The 9465-nt window shown below is 36.0% G+C and overlaps 1 pseudogene; it reads right to left on the bottom strand.

Moving 5' to 3' along the window:
- Nucleotides 1–7957: 7957 nt before the first annotated feature.
- LOC143669612 (FUN14 domain-containing protein 2 pseudogene) lies at nucleotides 7958–8743 on the bottom strand (annotated as a pseudogene).
- Nucleotides 8744–9465: the final 722 nt, after the last annotated feature.

Below are 9465 nucleotides of genomic sequence, written 5' to 3' on the forward strand. Positions count from 1 at the left end.
AAGTCTGCTGGAAGCAGGTACCATGAAATGTTTCAGCTTGAACAATGGGAATTTATTAGCTTACAGTTTTTAGGCTGAGAAAATGTCCAAATCAAAGCATCATTAAGGTGATGCTTTCTTTCAGAAGACTGACTGCTGATAATCTGTGGCTCCTCTGCTACATGCAAGGCACATGGTGGCATCTGTTGGTCTCTCTTATTTTTTTTGGATTTCACCTCTTGCTTCTGTGGCTTTCTCTCTCTCTCTCTCTCTCTCTCTCTCTCTCTCTCTCTCTCTCTCTCTCAACTCTCTGTTGCTCTCTTCATCCCATTTACAAAGCAGTCCAGTAATAGGATTAAAGGTCATCCTGAATGAGGTGTGTTACACCTTAACTGAATTTGCCTCATCAAAAGGTCCTACTTTCAATAAGTCCACAACCACAGAAATGGATTAACTTTAAGAGCGTATTTTTCTGGGGTACATAGAAAACCACAATTTCATCTAAAAATGTTATGGTTTAAGCTCTTATGTTTATTTTCTTGATGTATTTTGAATTAATTTGTATATATGATATGAGGCAGGTGTCCAACTTCATTCTAATGCATGTGCGTATCCAGTTTTCTCAGCACCATTTTTTGAAAAAAACATTCTTTCCCCATTTAATATACTTGGCACCCTAGTGGAAAACCAGCTGCAGGTTCATTTCTGGACTCTTCCTAACAATCTATTAGTATGTACATCTGTCTTTATGCCAGTATGACACTATTTTGCTTACTATAACTTCGTAGTTCATTTTGAAATTGGGAAGTGCGAGACCTTCAAATTTCTTCTTCTATTTCAAGATTTATGTGCTATTCAGGGTCCTTTGCAGTTGCATATGAATATGAGGATAGGTTTTTCCATTTATGCTATAAAGGCTGCTGAAAGTTGATTAGGGATTGCATGGAGCTTGTAGATTGTTTTGGGTAATACTGATGATTATATTAATTATGCAATCCATGAACATGGGATGTCTTGCCATTTATTTAGATCTTCTTATTTTCTTTCAGTAGTGCTTTGTAGTTTTCAGTGTACAAGTCTATCACCTCCTTGGTGAAATTTATTCCCATATATTTTGTTCTTTTACATGTTATTGTAAACTGGAATTATTCTCTTGATTCCCATTGGATTGTTCATTCTGGTTTATAGAAATAGAACTGATTATTACATAACAATCTTGTATCTGTAAATATTGTTGAATTCATCTATTATTTCTACTATACTTCTTGTAGGGCTTTTTGGATTTCTCTAAATAAGGGACTATATCATCTGTGAATAAAGATAGTTTTAGATCTTGCTTTCCAATATGGATGCCTTTTATTTTGTTTCAGTTTCCTGGCTGCTAAAACACCATACAATGCATTGTTTTAACAATAGGAATTTATTGGTTCATGGTTTAAGACGCTAAAAGGCTTGCTTCTCCCAAGAGTCAGTATCTTTTGGCTGGCCAGAAATCTTGCAGTTCTTTGGCTTTTCAATTAATGACAACATACATGGTGACATATTTTGCTTTCTCTTCTAGGTTCTGTTGACTTCCAGATTCTGGCTGCTCCCCATGCCTTCTTCTGCATCCATTTTCCTTTGTTTGTAAGGATTTCAGTCATTTTTAGTTAAGACCCACACTGATTCATTTTGGGTACACCTTAGCTAATAACATCTTATAAATTGTTTCACACTCACAGGACCAGGCATTGGGAACTAAAAATGCCTTTTGTGGAGATCGTGATTCAATTCCCAACACATTCTCTTTCTTGCCTAACTTCTCTGTGTAGAATTTCCAGTACAATATTGAATAGCAGTGGTGGAAGTGGGCATCCTGTTTTGTTCTTTATCTTAGGGTAAAGTTTTCAGTCTTTCACCATTGACTATAATGTCACCTGTAGGTTTTTCACAAATATCCTTTATCATGTTGAGGAAGTTCCTCTGTATTCTCAGTCTTCTGAGTGTCTTTATCAGGAAAGGGTGTGAGGTTTTGTCAAATGCCTTTTCTGCATGAATTGAGAGTATCATGTGTATTTTTCTCATTCTATTAAAGTGTTATATTACTTTGATTAATTTTATTTTTTGTGTTGAATCACTCTTGCATATTTAAGCTAAATCTCTCACAAAGCATGTACTTTTTGACCCTCAATCCCTCCATTACTGCCTTCTTTTGTGTATAGTTTATTTCTTATCATGAAACAATTTAATTCCACTCATTTGTTTTCTGTATATATAAGTATATTTTCTTAGGATTATCATGGGATTTACATTTACCATCCTAAATCAATCACAATCTAATATAAATTGATTTCAACTTAACTTCAGTAACATACATAATTTTTGTTCGTGTACCCCTCCTATGTTCCCTATTTTATGTTATTCATAGTGCAAATTAAATCTTTATACTTTGTGTGCCTAAAAACATAGAATCATGATTATTTTCATTCATTTGTATTTTAAATCATGTAATAAATAGGAACCAGAGTTACAAACCAACAGTACAATAAGTTTGATATTCATATTTACCCATGTAGTTACCTTTATCATAGACCTTGATTTTTTCATATGGCTTCAATATATCATCTAGAGTATTTTCATTTCATCCTGAAGGTCTTCTTTTAGCATTTGTTGTAGAGGTTTAATGGATATGGGCTCCCTTAGCATTTGTTTATCTGGGAACGTCTTCATTTTTTCTTCATTTTGGCAGGACAATTTTGCCAGATATAGAATTGCTGGTTAATAGCTTCTTTCAGCAATTTAAATATGTCATCCCACTAATCATTGACCCCCTCATTTTTTATGTGAAATTGGTACTTAATCTTGTTTAGAATGGCTTGTATCTTATGAGTCACTTCTCTCTTCTTGTTGTTGTTTTGTTTTGTTTTTTAATTTCCTCTTTGTCTTTGATTTTCAAAATTTGGGCTATAATGTGTTTTGGTATGGATCACTTTTAATTTATTTACATTTGGAATTCTTTGAACTGCTTGGATGTGTTTATTCATGTCTCTTATAAAAATCTTCTTCTGTCTATTCAAATCTAGTACTGAACACTTTTAATAATTTTTAAAATCTTATTCTTATTATTTTGAAATATTTCCAAACTTATAGGACAGTTACAGAAATAATACACACCCATACATAGAACTGAAATAAAACCCATCTACCCAGAAATCCATAGCCACCAATTTTAATATTTTCTTACATTTGCCATACCATTCTCTCTATCCATCCATGTATCTATTCATCAATCCATTTTCTGAACTATTGAGTGTAGATTGAATACATCATATTCTTTGCATATTTAATACTGTCATGTACATTTCTTAGGAACAAGGATATTCACTTATGTGTCATCCACTTTAAATAAAGTTATCAAGTTCAAGAAATTTAATTTTGACCTAAAACTTACACTCTGTATTCGAATTCTTTCAAATATGCCAATAATGTTTCTCGAAACTTCTCCCTTGTTAAAATCTGTCTAGGATCACGTATTGCCTTTAATTGTCATTGTCTCTTTAGATGGTTTTTACTTTTTTAAATTTTGGGAACATATATACAACATAAACTTTCTCGTCTCACCCACTTTCAAGCATACTATTCAGTGGAATCAATCATATTCAGTATGTTACAATATCCTCACTATCTTTGCTAAACTTTCCTATGTTGCACTATCCTCACTATCTTTGCTAAACCTTCCCATCTTACCAAAAAGGAACCCTATGTCCTTTTGCATTATCACATCATTCCCCTTGCTGCATGCCCCTGGCAACCTGTACTCCAATTTCTGTCTCTATGACCTTACATATTATCTGCTATTTTCTTTGTAGTTGGGTCTTAAATTTAACACTCTAAATCTATAATCTGTTTGCTTTCACACCAACTTAACTTCAATAGTGTACACAAACTCTATTCCTATAACCCTCTGTTCTCTTACTTATGTAGTTCTTGTTACAAATTACATGTTTGTACATTATTGCCCAAAGCCATTGATTTATCATTACATTTTATATATTTGCTTTTTAGATCTGTAGGAAGTAAAAAGTGAGTTACAAACCAAAGCATACAAGAGGTTTAGCATTTATACATACCCTTGTCATTATCCTTACCAGAGATTTTAATTTCTTCACATGGTTTCAATCTATTATTTATCATCCTTTCCTTTCAACCTGCACAACTCTCTTAAGCATCTCTTGTAGAGTTGATTTAGTGGTCATGAACTTTCTCAACTTTTTTTTAATCTGTGAATATCTTAAGCTCTTCCACATTTTTGAAAGACAGTTTTGCCAGATATAGAATTTCTGGTTGGTAGTTTTTTGCTTTTGGAACTTTAAATGTGTCCTTCCACTGCTTTATTGCCTCCATAGTTTCTGATGAGAAATTAGCCCTTAATCAAATAGAGGCTTCCTCATAACATGTTGCTTCTCTTTTAGGGCTTCTAGAATTCTTTATTTCTGGCATTTGACAGTTTGATTACAACATGCTACAGCATGGATCTATTGGTTGTATCTTGTTTGGATTACACTGAATGCCACGGATGTGTATTCATGTCTTTCATTAAATTGGGTAAGTTTTCAGTTAATATTTCCTTGAATATTTTCTCTGTTCCTTTCTTTATTCTCTTTCGAGGGTTTCCACAATGCATATATTGGTGTGCTTTATGGTGTCCCAAAGGTTTCTCAGGCTCTGTTTGCTTTCCTTCATTCTTTCTTCCTTCTCAGATTGATTTCAAGGGCCTTATCTTCAAATTCACTGATTTTTTCTTCTTCTAGCTCCAATCTGCTATTGAACCCCTCTAAGGAATATTAAATTTCTGTTACTGTGGTCATCAGCTCTGTGTGGTTTCTTCATAATTTCCATCTCTCTATTGGTATTCGTTTGTTTTCATCTATTGCTTTCCTGATACCCTTCTGTTCTTTGTCCATGTTTCTTTTAGCTCTTTAAGCATATTTTAAGACGTCCTTGATGGTTGTTCCAGGTCTGATCCTCATCATTGATGGTTTCTAATGCTTTAATTTTGTCCTTTACCTGGAGCATTATTTCCTGTTTGTTTCTTTGTTTTGTAGTATTCAGTTGAAGCCTGGATATTTTGATTATTTATGATGTGTTGTTGCTGGAATTTAGTCTATGAGACTTCTGTTCTTTAAACTTGTGTCCAACTAATATTATGAAAAAGAAAACACCTTTCCTAAACTTTGCAGATTGACCTGAGCAAGTGCTCCTCTTCAAGGCTTATCCATACAATAAGTTGAAGGTATAGCTGTAGGGGCCTCCCTCATCCTTTCCCTGCATGCATTTTCTCTTGAGCGAATAGATGCAGCCCTAGGAATTCCTTGTTTACACAGTTCCAAATGTCTCCTCTTCCCTAGAAAAATATCCTCACATTCCCAGCCACTGCACTCTATGTCCTACAGGCAACAGTCCCTTGTACCAGTCAGCACTTAAACTGCTCTCCCACCATGTTCTATAATAGCACTTTGTAAGCTGCCTTCTGCATTCAGAGCAAGTTCTAGGATATCAAGTTCCTCAGGCTACCAATAGACAGATTGGACCAGACATGTGTCCTTCAAATATATGCACAAGTGTTACCATGCTAGGACCACAGATCTGCACTGGGAGCATTTACCAGTTCTACATTGATCAGTGAAGGGGTGGGAGAGGCACCAGCCAGAGAACTATGACTTTCCATCACCTTCAGGGAGTGAAAGGGCTCATTGGTGCTCAACCTGTTACTGCAGTCCTGTAACTATTTCCCAGAGCATTAAAAAAGATGTTTCTGCCAGTTCTTGCTGGTTGTTCAAAGACTTTGTGGGAGTCAAGAGTGCTAAAGCCATCTTATTTCACCATCTTCATAGGGACAGGGCCATATCGCAACAAATTTTGTTATTTAAAATTGTTATTGTAGGTGGAAAATGGATACAAGGGATTCATTATACTATTTTCTCTAGTTTTATAAATGTCTGAAAATTTTCATAATAATAGGTGAAAAAAATTAAGTCTAATAGAAAAACATGCAGCAAAAGAGGTTCATACCATTAGGATTACAGGGTGGTTCATATATTTTGCAAGTAATTTATGTTGTCTTCTAATATCACTGTAATTTATTAAGGAGAAAATACAAATGGATGGATTCTAAAAATATAGACAAATCCTGTGAGTTACTTCATTTTTTCAAATTCAATACATCAATCTCAAGATAGATTAAAAGGCAAACATTTTAAACTCAGGGATTTAGAAACACATACATTTCACTAGAGGTCACTTGCAGCTTTAGAATTAATTAAAGATAAAAATAACTTTTTATAGTGAGTTTTCTGCTTTCTTGGAGCTCATAATTCTTTAGATCAAGACCTTTCCACGATATCTTTCTATGAGGTCATTATTCATATATTCAAAAATATCGAACACCTATATGAAGCACTAGGCCTTGTGCATATAATGTTAAAAAAGATACAAACTCTGTCCTCAAAAATCTTGTACTTGTAAACGGACCATTACAACAAAAAGTGCTAAGACTTTCTCTAAGCATATGTATGTGTGTATGTGTTTACATATAAAAACTTTTATTTTAAAGAAAATTTTAAGAGCTAGAGGTCATCATGAGAGCCATTACACTTGATCATGGAAATAATTTATTTCTCATGCATTCTCTTTCTCAGTTCTGAATGCCTTTTATGTCAAAGAATCTGGTTCAAATGTTAAATTTCATACTTTCAGGATAAAGAAATACTGGAATTGGTACGAAGAGCTATGGCTATTCCTAATGTGTTACCAAGAGATAAAGAATGCTTTAAATTTCAAACCTTAAATCCTTTCCCATTAAATATAAAGTTGAGTGCTTCTTCCCATCCCTAGCTAATGAAACTTATTTTGCCATTAATAAACCACTTCTAATCATGAAGTTCATTATCCTATGTGGTGTACAACATCCTGCAGACAGTATCTTCATGACCCTAAATGAAACCCTAAGTCTGTCCATCCCACAATGTATTTCTATTGGTTGGCTTCCTAAAGACCTCCCCACCCACTACAATCCATCAGTACAGCACACACCTTCAGCACAGGTTCATTCTATTTCCACATTTTTCAAGTAAAGTGCTCATGCTTTGATTTTGTTAAGACAATAATAACAGGTATGAATAATTCTCTTTCTGTAGTCTAAAAATAACCTGGTAAAGAGAAAAGTAGACACAGATATACCAAAACATTTCATGCTTAAAAGCAAATGTATACAGTTCTTTTCCATGCAACCCATAACAATAAGGTATCTATGTTCTATTTCCAAATCAACAGTTCAGAACCTTTGAGTATCCATTCATCCTCCATGGTGAGTCATCTTGTGATGTGTTCTAATAAGTATCTTATATAGAGAGGAAAGAAACACTCTTGGTGACTGTTCTAGTTTGCTAGTTGTAGGAATGCGACACACCAGAGATGGATGGGCTTTTAATAAAAGGGAATTTATTTTGCTAGTTCTTCAGAGGAAAGGCAGCTAACTTTCCGCTTTCTTACGTGGAAAGGCACAGGATGGTCTCTGCTGGCCTTCTCTCCAGGTGTCTGGGTTCCAACAGCTTTCCCCAGGGTGATTTCTTTCTGCATCTCCAAAGGCCTGGGCTGAGCTTCAGGCACTGAGATGAGGAATACCAAGCTGCCTAGGCTGTGCTATGTTGTGCTCTCTCATTTAAGCACCAACAAATTAAGTCAAACGTCATTCATTGCAGCAGGCACACCTCCTAGCCAACTGCAGATGTAATTAGCAACAAATGAGGTTCACGTACCATTGGCTCAAGTCCACAGCAACAGAACTAGGTGCCTTCACCTGGCCAAGTTGACAACTGAATCTAACTACCACAGTGACCTACACATTAGCCAAAGTAAGGAGTGTACAGTAACATCTATTGTCTCTTCCATCACCATCAAGCTCAAGTTAGGGCCATAATAGTTATTGTGCAAAAAATGCCTACAGAAAACCATTCAGATCCAGCATTGCAATGAGGAAGGCATGAGAGAAGAGGAGGAGGTGGAGGAGGAGCAGAAGTGGGAGGAGGAGACTCAATGTCTTATGACTAAGAGCAGATGCTGTTGGCAGGAAAAGCATAACTGATACTTTCTGATGAATGATGATGAAAAACAAAAACAAAGGAGCAATGCACATGAAATCATCCTCTTTACGATGGCATGCCACCAGAAGGCCTCCAAAACATCCCTCAGTCACAAGAACATTCTTCCTCACAAACGATCCCTTCTCTTCAACTTTCCTTCTATTTCGGTGGGTATTTGGGTGCTCTTACAGAATTTCAGCTGCCCCTTAGCTTTCTTCATATCCTTCTCTACTTGCTGCCAGTCAGCTATAATGTACGGTTTGCCAGCTTAAGGAGAAAAAGTCCACTCCCTACAGCTGTTGCACCCAACTTCTCAACTTCTGGAATATGCTACTTGTGCACCATCCAGTGATGCCTCCAATTCACAGCTTGAATGACACGCTATAGTTTTTGGCTTCAGCAGGGCCCAGATTCCTGCTGAAACAGTTCTTACCACTGTGGCTGCTTTTTAGTCAATTACACAAGGTCTAGTGATTCAAAATTTCTTTCAAAGTTTTCTTGACTAGACATAGCCTTTTCAGCAAGCTCGTCTCATGAGAACACCCTCACAGGCTAGAAATGGAGGCATGTAATGAAGTAAACCACAGTTGCCTCTGTCCGGTTGCTTCTGAACGTGAAACAGATATTTTCATTCTCACGGCCATGGTGGAAGAGCTCTAATGATTTTTTTTTTATTTCAGTTATTGTACTTTTCATTTCCAGGATTTCTACTTGGTTCCTTTCTAAAGTTTCTAATTGCTCCTTGTGTTCATATATCATTTTCCTGATATCCTTTAGTTTTTGATTCATATTTTCCTTTGGCTCCTTGAACACTTTTAGGAGAGTTTATTTAAAATCTTTGATTAGCCAGAGTGACTTGAACAGTGAATAAAAAAGCATTTGCAAAGTCCCCTTGGGGGAATAGTGAGAAAGGGGAAAATTCAACTTCCCCAAGTGGAGAATTCTTGATATTCTCACAAGAAGTGGAGACAACCAAAGCAATAGTTTGAACCCCCAATCTTGGAGTTTGTACATATGAAACTTAAACCTGCAAAGGACAGGCTAAGCTTACTTAAAATTAGGCCTAAGAGTCATCCCCAAGAGAATCTCTTTTGTGGCTCAGATGTGGCCTCTTTCTTTCAACCAACACAACAAGCAAACTCACTGCCCTCCCTTTCTCTATGTGGGACCTGACTCCCAGAGGTGTGGACCTTCCTGGCAATATGGGACAGAAATCCTAAATGAGCTGGGACTCAGCACCAAAGGATTGAGAAAACCTTCTTGACTAAAAGGGAGAAGAGAGAAATGAGACAAAATAAATTGTCAATGGCTGAGAGATTCCAAATAGAGTTGAGAGGTTATCCTGGAGGTTATTCTTATGCGTTAA

This window comes from Tamandua tetradactyla, chromosome 26 (assembly GCF_023851605.1).
Source record: "Tamandua tetradactyla isolate mTamTet1 chromosome 26, mTamTet1.pri, whole genome shotgun sequence".
Lineage (NCBI taxonomy): Eukaryota > Metazoa > Chordata > Mammalia > Pilosa > Myrmecophagidae > Tamandua > Tamandua tetradactyla.